This window comes from Triticum urartu, chromosome 2A (genome assembly GCF_056163025.1).
Source record: "Triticum urartu cultivar PI428250 chromosome 2A, HENAU_Tu73, whole genome shotgun sequence".
NCBI lineage: Eukaryota > Viridiplantae > Streptophyta > Magnoliopsida > Poales > Poaceae > Triticum > Triticum urartu.
This window is the reverse complement of record NC_141874.1, coordinates 667,483,173-667,495,236: the sequence shown is the minus strand read 5'-3', so window position 1 is coordinate 667,495,236 and position 12,064 is coordinate 667,483,173. Positions and strand designations below refer to the sequence as shown.

Genomic DNA, 12,064 nt, shown 5'->3' with positions numbered 1-12,064 from the left:
CTTTGTCGTCTGCCACTGTAGGCAAACTGGCCAAATGGGTCAGCTCCCAGGAAGCACAGCTGGATGCCACGTGTCTTCTTTGCCGTCCGCGGCAGACGGCAAAGAGCTCGTTGCCGTCGGTGGCAGACGGCAAAGAGCCTGCATGTTGGCTCTTTTATCTGTTTTTTATTAAATCCAACAATTTTCATCACAAATATAGATGACATATATAGATATATTTCAAAAGGCCATTACAGAGCAAACATATAAGATATCCAACCATATATATTACATGCATCCAACACATAACTTCATCATAGTTCCATCATACATAACAAGTTCAACATAGAGGCATCCAACCATATATATTACAATAGTTTCATCCAACGATACATGCATAGTTCAACGATACAAAAAGAAACAGAGAAAGGGATAAGGAGCACTCCATCTATGCAAGCTTTCGTCAAGTGAATGAACTCTGCAAAATGAAAAATAAGAAAGTTAGAACAAGAAGAGTAGAACAAGAAGAAGAGTAGAACAAGAAGAAGACTAGAACAAGAAGAGTAGAACAAGAAGAAGACTAGAACAAGAAGAGTATGTCATTTATGAGCTAACTTACGTGAAATGGATCATATATGAGCTAACTAAGTTGAAATGGGTCGTTTATGAGCTAGCTAAGGTGAAATGGATCATTTATGAGCTAACTTAGTTGAAATGGGTCGTTTATGAGCTAGCTAAGGTTAAATGGATCATTTTTGAGGTAACTAAGGTGAAATGGATCGTTTTTTAGCTAACTTAGGTGAAATGGATCATTTATGAGCTAACTTAGTTGAAATGGATCGTTTTTGAGCTAACTTAGGTGAAATGGATCATTTATGAGCTAATTTAGTTGAAATGGATCTTTTTGAGCTAACTTAGGTGAAATGGATCATTTAAGAGCTAATTTAGGTGAAATGGATCGTTTTTTAGGTAACCTAGGTGAAATGGATCGTTTATGAGCTAAATTAGTTGAAATGGATCGTTTATGAGATAACCTAGGTAAGATTGGTCATTTTGGAGTTAACCTAGGTGAAATGGGTCATTTTAAAGCTAACGTAGGTAAAATGGATCATTTAGGAGCTAATCTAGGTAAAATGGGTCATTTTTGAGCTAACTTGGATGAACTGGATCATTTATAAGCTAACCTAGGTAAAATGGGTCATTTTAGAGCTAACTTAGGTAAAATGGATCGTCTATAAGCTAACTAAGCTAATTATGCAATTTTTGACATAAGTAAGCTAAGTACAGATCGTTTTAGAGCTAACTTAGGTAAAATGGATGGTTTTGGAGGTCAGTAAGCTTATTAAGTCATTTTGGAGGTGAAGAAGCTAAGTCTAGGTCATTATGGTAAGCATTGGAGGAAATAAAGCTAAGTCTAGGTCTTTATGCATGTGTTAAGCAAAACACTAGATAAACTTACCAAGATGTAGGAGGTGTAGGAGCGGGGTGGCTCGTGTCGGTAGCTGGAGAAGGATCGTGCGATGCTTGTCTGGAGTTACGCTGCACCAAAGATCATTTCCAATGTCTTGTTAGCATGATGACACTCAAATGTTAAGACTAGCAAGTAATGTCCATTCAATAAAACTCACCGTGGTCCCAGGAGCAATCACTGGCATCGGCGGAGCGGTCTGACCTGTCTTCTCGCACACAGACTGCACATTTGGTTTTGACGACTCAGTCATACTAGTTAGTAATGAGACAAACACTACATGAATGTTTTGGCTAATCTGCAGAAGAAACTTACCACAAGGAGCTCGTACATGGCCCTTGCCTGCATGTCATTCCGTGCCCTCTCCTCCTCCATCATCTTTGTCGTCCTCTCCTCCAACTCCCGCTGCCTCTCCGCCGCCTCCGCCAGAAGTTTCTCCGTTCTATCTCTCTCACTCTGTATAGCAGCCTGCAACACCACTCACATGACCATTTGTAATCATTGATGGAAGCGCACAGAATGTAATGGAGAAAGATAACTGAGTACGTATCACTAACCTTGATGGCGAGTTGCACTGGCCGTTCACGAGGCCTTATCTCAGGAGCGGAGCTCGACTGGCGCGCCTTGATCTCCGGGAGAGTGCTAGGACAACGGATAAGTCCATCTCCAATGGCTATGGAGCCATGGGACCTCCCGCCACCAGATATCATCAACAGCTCTGGATCAATGGGACCCTGGCTCGGGTTAAAGTCCTCCCCTTTCCTCGCCTTCCCCTCATCTCTATATCTCACGAGCTTGTTGTGGGAGGAGATGTTGGTGAAGTTGTTTGCATCATCGAGGTCAGACTGAGAGAAAGCCTTGACTTTCTTGAAAGAGGCAGTGTGGGCCATGGCATACAGGTCGTACACCTCTGGCACCTTATCCGCCTTATTGTAGCGTGCCTGAAAGAGAGAAACAATGAAAATTAGTAATTAAAGGGCTCAAGCTAGCATGATGAATGAATTGCATGAATCATGAAGCAAACCACATACCCAGTTGCGCCCGAACTGATATAAGTTGGAGCTGCCTTGATGGTGTGGCACACCTTCCATTTGGGCACGTTTGTCCTTGGCCTCGTTGTGGAGGGCTAGCCATTGTGGAGAGCACCACTCATCGACCAACACCTCCCAACAATCCATCCGATCTGCACACCATCTCGGAGGCGCCTAAGTTAGCAAATAGAAACTTGAGCGCTACGGCTAAGAATTACTAAATGAAGGAACTTAAGTAGAGAAGGCCTTAAGAATTACCTTCATGTACTGCTCCTTACTCAGGAACTTATCGCGGCACGCCGGCTTGGTCTTCTTGATACCACGCAAGGCGTAGTAGTCTCGAACAGCCTGCACCCGAGCCTCGTGCCGTAAGTTCTGGAGTAGGCGCTTGCAGACGTTCTCGATAACATGTGCCGCGTCCTCCTCGTATCCCTCCTCACACCTGTAGAATGTCTGCAATCAAATGAGACAATATTGATTAGTACAATTAATAACTAGCTAGTTGAAGATTTTTAAATGTGTAAAGGAGAAATTACCCAAAACTTTCTGATCACCATGTCTGCCCTCGTGTCGCACACGACACCGTCGATAATCTCATCCGGCGGGGCCGGGGCAGCCACGTAGTGCTCCCAGCTCAATCCAAGCTCTGGAAGCCGACCCTCACCAGGCAACGTGACAAACCCCGGAAAGTTTTGCCGGCAAAGAACTCCAAGGACGGAGTTGGGCCGGCGGACACTATGATGGTGGTCCCAACCCCTGCAGCATGACAAGGCCAACGCATTAGTTATTTGAAAAAACGTGAATGCACAAGGTACAAAAATATTAAATGCACTTACGTACCTCTCCCCATCAGGGAAAATCAACCACCTCTGCTCGCGGGTCACCGGCACAGACGGGAGCCGTGTAGCACCACGCTGGTAGACGGTGCCCCCCTCCTCCTCAAGATCAGTCGGCTCCCCACCATCATCAGCATGGCCACTCGGCTCCTCGGGCTGATCCGGCCAGGTACCCCATCCGGATGTGTGCTCCTCCGGGGTCACGTGGGCCGAACTCTCGTGGGCCGAAGGCCAGTCGACCCAAGGCTCGTGGGCCCAAGACCCGTGGACCGGAGGCTCGTGGACCGGAGTCCGTGTAGCCTCCTCCTCGGACGAGTCCACCCTAGCAGTCACGTGCTCGGGTGAAACAGCCGGGGGTGGCGGCGAGGAAGGCGTCGTAGCCCTACCTCCACTCCCACGACCACATGCCCCACCTCCTCTCTTCCTACCTCGAGCTCGTCCCCTGCTGGGCACCGCGGTCGACGGAGAAGGGCCCGGCGGTGTGGCCATACTGTCCAGCAACGCTCGGCGGAGAGGTGCGTCTGGAATGGAAGACCTCAGACCACGCTCCCGACCAGCGCCCACCATCTTTCAACACCTGCCATGACAAACAGTAAACGAAATTAGTACAACATAAAAAAAGACCGACATGAATAATAATATGTGTATCACTTAAGTGTATCATCATCAAGTACAACATAAAAAAAATGTAATACCTGACACTACTAATAATCTCGATCAGTATCATCAATAAATGCATAATCATCATCATCACTATAATCAATGACGGGCTCATAGGGTTCATTGGCATCAACATGTGCAAGGCCACCTTGACGTAATCGGTCAAGCATTGACAGGTCATCCGCAGCAGTAACCTCTTCTTGTTCCGGCTCTTCTTGTTCCTCCTCTGGGGTGATGTCGGATTCATTGTCGCTGTCTACTTCAATGTTTTGGGGTGAAGTATAGCGGTTCTTGAAACGCTTTTTGGAAAGATGTGTCTCTTGGAAGAATTCTCCTTCATATGTGTCTGGGTTAATGTGAGGTTCATAATCCTCTTCCTTTGGGGGAGAAAGTCTAGCACGTGGCGGCACTTCATAAACGACATCCCAACCTTTCAGATTTGGATTAGTTTGGCAGGCCCATGGTAGATAGAATACTTGGGTCGCCTGTTGAGCCATAATATAGACATCAGGAACATCTAAATGAGTGCTTTGGTTGATTTCAACTAGCCCTACATGTTCATGAGTCCTTCTAGTCTCCTTCGGCTAAAACCAATAACATTTGAAGACTACGACATTCGGTGGATTTTCACCATAGAACAGAAGTTCATAAATTGCTTCAACTCTCCCATAATACTCGGTACCTCCTTCGCCGATAGCAGATACACAACAATTTGTTGACTTTCGGTCGGCCATAGATAGCTCTTTGCCATAGGTACGAAAGCGATACCCGTTGATGTCGTACTTGTCAAATGAACGGACCTTATAGTCAAAACCATTAGCGACTTGTCTCAATTCGGCGTCCATAGACTCTGAATTAGCCTACAAGTTTAATATGAAAGGATTGTTGCATTATGCACAAATTAGCGAATGATATGAAATTGTCTAATAGAAATTACTGTTTGTTTGAACCAAGAGATGAAACCGGGATAGCCACGTCCTTGCTTTGCGAGAAGCTCATACTCTTCGACGGAATCCTTTTGGATCTCTGCTCCATACGAGAATATGGTGACGTATCGACTGTATGACATATCCAGGAATAAGAGTAGTTCAAAGGAAATAGAAGTTGCGAAACAATGTACCGAGAACTTACTCGATGTACGGCCGCACTTCTATCAGGTTGTTGAAGATATACAACGAAATGGTCCGCCATTCTTCGTTATCCAAAGATACTGGATGTGAAACACTAGCTGGTGCGAGATTCCCTTTGAATAGGCTGAGGTTGGATCCACCCTTTTTAGGCTCGTCAGCATTGTACCGAGGCTTCGGATTATGCAAATGACGATTTTTGGCTTCGTAGTGCGCTGTTACGAAGTTTGCCGCCTCCTCTGTGATGAATGCCTCAGCCATCGATGCTTCAATTCTACGTTTATTTTTACATTTTTCTCGAAGCGTCTTCTGCATCCTCTCAGTTGGGTAGCACCAACGATTTTGCACGGGCCCCCCCAATCTTGCCTCGGTCGGGAGATGCAAAATCAAATGCTGCATTGGATTAAAGAAGCCCGGTGGAAAGATCTTCTCTAACTTGCAGATCAACTCCGGCGCCAACTCTTCCATTTCTTCTAGCACGCCAGGCGATAGCTCTTTCGCACAAAGAACACAGAAGAAATAGCTGAGTTCTGCCAGTACTAGCCATTCATCCTCAGGGATGAAGCCACGCAACATCACCGGCATTACCCGCTCAATCCATATGTGCCAATCATGACTCTTGAGACCAAATATCTTCAGTTTATCAAGATTCGCTCCCCTCTTTAGATTCGCTGCATACCCATCGGGGAACATCAACTGCTGTTGCACCCACAAGAGAATTTCCCTCATAGCTGGCCTTCCAAGATTGAACCATGCCTTTGGCTTCGTCCAGTTCTGCTTTCCTTTCGGTTCTTTCATGTTTTGTAACAGCCTATCACATAGCGCCTCCAGATCGACTCTAGCCTTAGTATTATCCTTTGACTTCCCATCTATGCCGAACAATGTACCAAAAAGTGCCTCGGCGATATTCTTCTCAGTGTGCATCACGTCGATGTTGTGTGGGCAAAGGAGGTCTTTGAAGTAAGGCAGATCCCATAAGCATGTTTTGTGAGTCCACGCATGCTTAGTATTATACCCCTTGAAGTACCCTGGACGTTGTGGATCTGGCTCGAGAGCGTTTAACTGATCCAGGGTCTGTTGGCCTGTCAATGCAGGTGGTGCAGATTTTTTGACAACTCTACCCCTGATGAAGTTCTTCTTGTCTTTCCTGAACTTATGGCGAGGATCCAGGAACTGTCTATGCATGTCGAAGCAAGAAAACTTGCGACCGGCCTGAAGCCAACGAAACTCAAGAGCTCCCTTGCATGTGGGGCACGGGAACCTTCCATGCACACACCAGCCAACGAATAGCGCATACGCCGGCAAGTCATGCGTCGAGTACATGTACCAGACACGCATTATGAAGTTCCGTTTGCTAAAGGCGTCGTATGTCTTGAACCCATTATCCCAGGCTTCTTGCAATTCGTCCTTAAGCGGCTGCATGTACACATTCATATTTTTTCCCGGATAGTTGGGTCCTGGAATTATCAACGTCAGGAAAATGTTCTTTCTTTGCATAATCTGTCCGGGGGGAGATTGAGTGGAAAGACAAATACGGGCCAACAACTGTATTGGGCTGCCGTCATACCAAACACACTGAACCCATCCGTGCTGATGCCGACTCGAGGATGCCTCGGATCTGCCGCTTTGTCAGCATGTAATTCATCAAACTTTTTCCGATGTGTGTACCATCATTAGATTCCCACCTGCATCTAGTTCGGTTCTTTTGCCTGTTTTGTGCCATGTCATTTGTCTGGCCGTCTCTTCGACCATGAAAAGACGTTGAAGTCTTGGTACGATTGGCATATACCGAAGAACAGTAACGGGGATTTTGGTCTGTGTCTTCTCACCCATACCGTTGTCTACCACAATATACCTGGAAGACTTGCAAATGGGACAATAGTTCAAGTCCGCATAGTCAAGCCTAAATAAGGCACATCCTTTCTCACAGGCATGTATCTTCTCATAGGGCATCTTCAGTGCACGGAGGATTTTGTCCGACTGGTACAGGTTTGCAGGCATTACATGGCCTTTGGGTAGAAAGCGTCCAAATACTGTCATAATTGCGTCATAGCATTCTCTGCCCAAGTTGAACTGAGCCTTCAGAGCCATTACTTGTGAGATGGCATCCAACTGACAAAGCTCAGTGTGCTCGTGGAGCGGACGTTTCGAAGACTCCAACATTTCATTGAAGGCCTTTGCAGATTCCTCCATCTCCTCGTCCGAATCCCGAGCATCATCATAGCCTTGCACCATGTTTTCCATCCCGATACCATGCTCGTCGGTGTGACGACGATCCACCTCAGTTCGGTCACGTTGGGCAGACTCACCATGAAATGTCCACACCGTATAATCGGGCAGGTGTTTGCCCATTTCAGCCTCTGTCTTCTTTTCCCAATTGCCGCACCGGAAACAGGGGCACCAGGTTTTCTTTTGGCCATTTGCAAATGCGGCTTGCACAAACCCCTTAGTTTTTGTGAACCATTCAGCGCTCCATTTGTTTTGACCAGTGTGACCGGTATACATCCAAGCACGGTCACTCATCTTGACTTTCAGAGCTACTGGACACACAACAATTATATATGTAATTCACCATGTATATATTCATCAGTTGATCTACTTTGTCAATTTTATTACGTCCATGCAACCTACACTCTAATAGGTAATGATAGGTCCTAATCCCACCCGTGTATGTGTAGATTGGGTTTATTTTCCCATGCTATGCTCCGGATCCGATGCAAAATTTCGGCAGCACCTCCCCGCTGTTCTCCTGATACACGTCTCTGCAATAAACAGAGAGGATGTGTACCCGGAGAACAACAGGGGAGGCACTGACGAAATATATGCGTCGGATCCGGAGCAAAGCATATGGGAAAACGAACCCAATCTACACATACTCGGGCTGTCCATGGATAGCGTTGGACAATTCAAAAGAATCAAGGTTATATATATGCAAATGCATGCATATTTATAACTATGATGCTTTCGAACGGGAGACACATATTGGTTACGCATACTGATGATTCAAGACACATACATAGCTAGCTCAAGTTTCATCGGAATAGATCAAATAATTAATGGGGGAGGAGGACTTGTCATTTGTGCTCACCCACGAACGAAGGGGCAGAGCTCGTCAAACGCACGGCGAGGTCATCGAACACCAAACCTCGCAGCGATGAAACAACTGCACATTTAAAACTACACGATCAACACAATTATATATGATGTTTTTCATAACAAAATCGAAAAATATATGACCTAACTAATAATTCACAAATATATGACCCCGTCGGCCTCTAGAAGGCCAAAGAACACCTTTACAGGAGGTGTCGGTGGTCGGGGTGTCCTGTCGGTGTCGGGGTGCCGTGTCGGGGTCGGGGTGCTGTTTTGGGGTCGGGGGGTCGGGGTGTCGTGTCGATGTCGGGGTAGTGCCGTGTCGGTGTCGAGGTGTTGTTTCGGGGTCGGGGTGTGGTGTCGGGGTCAGGGTGTCGGGTCAGGCTCGGGGTCGGGGTGTCGGGTCAGGCTCGGGGGGTCGGGGTGTCGGGGTCGGGGTGTCGGGTCAGGCTTGGGGTGTCGGGGTCAGGGTCGGGGTCGGGGTCTCGGGGTCGGGGTGTCGTGTCGGGGTGCCGGGTCGGGGTCTGGGTACCGTGTCGGGTCGGGGTCGGGGTGTCGGGGTCGGGGTGTCGGGTCAGGCTTGGGGGGTCGGGGTGTCGGGGTCGGGGTCTTCTTCTTCTTCTTCCTCCTTTCCTTTTTCCTCTTCTTCTTCTCCTCTCCTCTTTTTTCTTCTTCTTCTTCCTCCTTTCCTTTTTCCTCTTCTTCTTCTCCTCCTCTCCTCTTTTTTCTTCTTCTTCTTCCTCCTTTCCCTTTTCCTCTTCTTCTTCTCCTCCTCTCCTCTTTTTTGTTCTTCTTCCTCTTCTTCTTTTTTCTTCTCCTCCTCCTCTTCTTCTTCTTCTCCTGATCTCCTCTTTTTCTCTTTTTCTTCTTTCCTAAAACTAAACTAAACCTAAAACTAAAACTAAAAAAACAGAAAAAGAAAAAAACTAAATCTAAACCTAAAACTAAACCTATAAACCTAAAACTAATCCTAAAACTAAAACTAAATCTAAACTAAACATAAACCTAAAACTAAAAAAACAGAAAAAAAAAAAGGAAAAAGAAAAAAAGGAAGAAGGAGGCCTCACCTGCAGGGTGGAGGAGGGGGGCGGTGCGGCCTGGGGCGACGGATGAGCGGGGCGGGGCGGCCTGGGGCGGCGGCGGGGGGCGCTGGGGCGGCGGCGGGGGGCGCTGGGGCGGCGGCGGGGGGCGCTGTGGCGGGGGGGCGCCGGGGCGGCGGCGGGGGGCGCTGGGGCGGGGGGGCGCCGGGGCGGCGGCGGGGGGCGCTGGGGCGGGGGGGCGCCGGGGCGGCGGCGGGGGGCGCTGGGGCGGCGGCGGGGCGGGGGGGGCGCCGGGGCGGCAGCGGGGGGCGCTGGGGCGGCGGCAGGGCGTGGTGCGACGGGGCGGTGGAGGTGGAAGAGAGAGAGAAGAGTGTGGGGCGCGGCCCCGTTAACGTTACGTGGGGCCTCCCTCTTTGCCGTCCGCCTCCTTGCTCTTTGCCGTCCGCTAGCGAACGGCAAAGAGGGGGGCCCGTCAGGTTTTTTTTTTGCAGCTCGTCAGTGGGGCCCCTCCCTCTTTGCCGTCCGCTAGCCGACGGCAAAGAATCTTTGCCGTCCGCTAGCAGACGGCAAAGAACTGGCTGATGGCAAACTTTGTCTTTGCCATCAGCCAGTTCTTTGCCGTCTGCTTTTTGGAAGCTGATGGCAAAGAGCTTCTTTGCCGTCCGCTAGCGGACGGCAAAGAACTGGCAGATGGCAAACTAGCTGATTCCAGTAGTGATACCCGCTTAACTTAGCTGGGAGTTAATCTCCCGGATGACGCGGTCATTGACAGAATCCTTTAGTCGCTTCCACCGAGCTACAAGAGCTTTGTGATGAACTTCAATATGCAGGGGATGGAAAAGACCATTCCTGAGGTATTTTCAATGCTGAAATCAGCAAAGGTAGAAGTAAAAAAGGAACATCAAGTGTTGCTGGTGAATAAAACCACTAAGTTCAAGAAAGGCAAGGGTAAAAAGAACTTCAAGAAGGACGGCAAGGGAGTTGCCGCGCCCGGTAAGCAAGCTGCCGGGAAGAAGCCAAAGAATGGACCCAAGCCCGAGACTGAGTGCTTTTATTGCAAGGGAAGTGGTCACTGGAAGCGGAACTGCCCCAAATACTTAGCGGACAAGAAGGCCGGCGAAACGAAAGGTATATGTGATATACATGTAATTGATGTGTACCTTACCAGTACTCGTAGTAGCTCCTAGGTATTTGATACCGGTGCAGTTGCTCACATTTATAACTCAAAGCAGGAGCTGCGGAATAAACGGAGACTGGCGAAGGACGAGGTGACGATGCGCGTCGGGAATGGTTCCAAGGTCGATGTGATCGCCGTCGGCACGCTACCTCTACATTTACCTACGGGATTAGTTTTGAACCTCAATAATTGTTATTTAGTGCCAAGTTTGAGCATGAACATTGTATCAGGATCCCGTTTAATTCGAGATGGCTACTCATTTAAATCCGAAAATAATGGTTGTTCTATTTATATGAGAGATATGTTTTATGGTCATGCTCCGATGGTGAATGGTTTATTCTTAATGAATCTCGAGCGTAATGCTACACATATTCATAGTGTGAGTACCAAAAGATGTAAGGTTGATAATGATAGTCCCACATACTTGTGGCACTGCCGCCTTGGTCACATAGGTGTCAAACGCATGAAGAAGCTCCATGCAGATGGACTTTTGGAGTCTCTTGATTACGAATCATTTGACACGTGCGAACCATGCCTCATGGGAAAAATGACCAAGACTCCGTTCTCAGAAACAATGGAGCGAGCAACCAACTTATTGGAAATCATACATACTGATGTGTGCGGTCCAATGAGTGTTGAGGCTCGCGGTGGTTATCGTTATGTTCTCACCCTCACTGATGACTTGAGTAGATATGGGTATGTCTACTTAATGAAACACATGTCTGAAACCTTTGAAAAGTTCAAGGAATTTCAGAGTGAGGTTGAGAATCAACATGACAGAAAAATCAAGTTTTTGCAATCAGATCGTGGAGGAGAATACTTGAGTCACGAATTTGGCACACACTTAAGAAAATGTGGAATAGTTTCACAACTCACGCCGCCTGGAACACCTCAGCGTAATGGTGTGTCTGAATGTCGTAATCGCACTCTATTGGATATGGTGCGATCTATGATGTCTCTTACCGATTTACCACTGTCATTTCAAGGCTATGCTTTAGAGACTGCCGCATTCACTTTAAATAGGGCTCCGTCGAAATCCGTTGAGATGACACCGTATGAATTATGGTTTGGGAAGAAACCTAAGCTGTCGTTTCTAAAAGTTTGGGGATGCGATGCTTATGTCAAGAAACTTCAACCTGAAAAGCTCGAACCCATGTCGGAAAAATGCGTCTTCATAGGATACCCTAAAGAAACTATTGGGTATACCTTCTACCTTAGATCCGAAGGCAAGATCTTTGTTGCCAAGAATGGATCCTTTCTAGAGAAAGAGTTTCTCTCGAAAGAAGTAAGTGGGAGGAAAGTAGAACTTGATGAAGTATTACCTCTTGAACCGGTAAGTAGCGCAGCTCAAGAAAATGTTCCTGAGGTGCCTGCACCGACTAGAGAGGAAGTTAATGATGATGATCATGAAACTTCAGATCAAGTTGATACTGAACTTCGTAGCTCCACTAGGACACGTTCCGCACCAGAGTGGTACGGCAACCCTGTCTTAGAAATTATGTTGTTGGACAACGGTGAACCTTCGAACTATGAAGAAGCGATGGTGGGCCCGGATTCCGACAAATGGCTGGAAGCCATGAAATCCGAGATAGGATCCATGTATGAAAACGAAGTATGGATTTTGACTGACTTGCCCGATGATCGGCGAGCGAT

General features: G+C 47.5%; 1 long non-coding RNA gene across 1 annotated transcript; it reads right to left on the bottom strand.

Moving 5' to 3' along the window:
* Positions 1-249: 249 nt before the first annotated feature.
* Positions 250-8,230, bottom strand: LOC147986552 (uncharacterized). Its single transcript, XR_015615220.1, has 2 exons — positions 8,190-8,230; positions 250-457 (listed from the first exon to the last, which is right to left on the bottom strand). It is a non-coding gene; the product is annotated as an uncharacterized LOC147986552 (long non-coding RNA).
* Positions 8,231-12,064: the final 3,834 nt, after the last annotated feature.